The sequence below is a fragment of the Pteropus alecto genome, unplaced genomic scaffold (assembly GCF_000325575.1).
Source record: "Pteropus alecto unplaced genomic scaffold, ASM32557v1 scaffold213, whole genome shotgun sequence".
Taxonomy (NCBI): Eukaryota; Metazoa; Chordata; class Mammalia; order Chiroptera; family Pteropodidae; genus Pteropus; species Pteropus alecto.
In genome coordinates, this window is record NW_006434829.1 from 4,739,727 (window position 1) to 4,740,624 (window position 898).

The window sequence follows — 898 nt, forward strand, 5'->3', positions numbered from 1 at the left end:
GTCCGTTCTTTATTTGCAGCAATCCTGATTGGCTCTTTTGGCCTCTCTCAGTTGGAAAATTTGAAATTGGAAGTGGGCACATTGGGAAGGGGACTGTGTGACAAGTCCCTCAACTTAGCTCTGTGCATTAGAATCCAGCCCTCCGGAGCTCGTGGCTGTCCAGGCTCCTGGCTCACACACACACACACTCACGCCCGCAGGTTTGGTGAGACAGCTTTGCTTTCATTGGGCAGGCATCAGTGAACGTCCTTGGTACAGTCATTCCAGTCTGAGATGGCGCAGGGCGGGGCTGCTCGCCATGTGAGTTTGTTAGAAAAGGATTTGGACTCTATCCCACCCACAGTGTTTAGAAAAGCAGACAAGAAGGGGCTTGAACACCCCCTACTGTACCGCTTGCTCAGCCCATCTATGTCAGGAGCTTTGCAGGCAGCCCCAGAGCCTTGGGGGCTGTGGTGGTGACACTGGCAGAGGGCAGGCAGGGCTGCCAGTGCTCCGCCTGGTCTGGGACCGCCTGCGCGCAGCTCCCTGAGAGCTCAGGGACCACGTGGAGACTCTGATTGGTCTCTAGACCACACCTAGTCGGTGAGTGCAGCTGCTGCCTGAGAATCCCTCAGCTCTGCCTAGATCGCCCGAGTGCATACAAGCTACCCTCAGACACCAGACCAGAGAGGAAGCGAGAGCTGCCGGGGTGCGGAGTCGAGGCAACTTTGCTGAGTGAGTGCAATGGGGAGAGGGAAGCTAGTGGCTGGCACTGAGGGGAGTTCTGGGAAGGACAGCGGTGGAGGTAAAGAGTTGGTTTGTGTTGCTACCATATGATTCTGTCTGTGGTGGAAGAACAGCAGGGCCGGAGCAGATGGACAAGCACAATGGGAAAGGAGAATAAGCCCAGGATCAAACT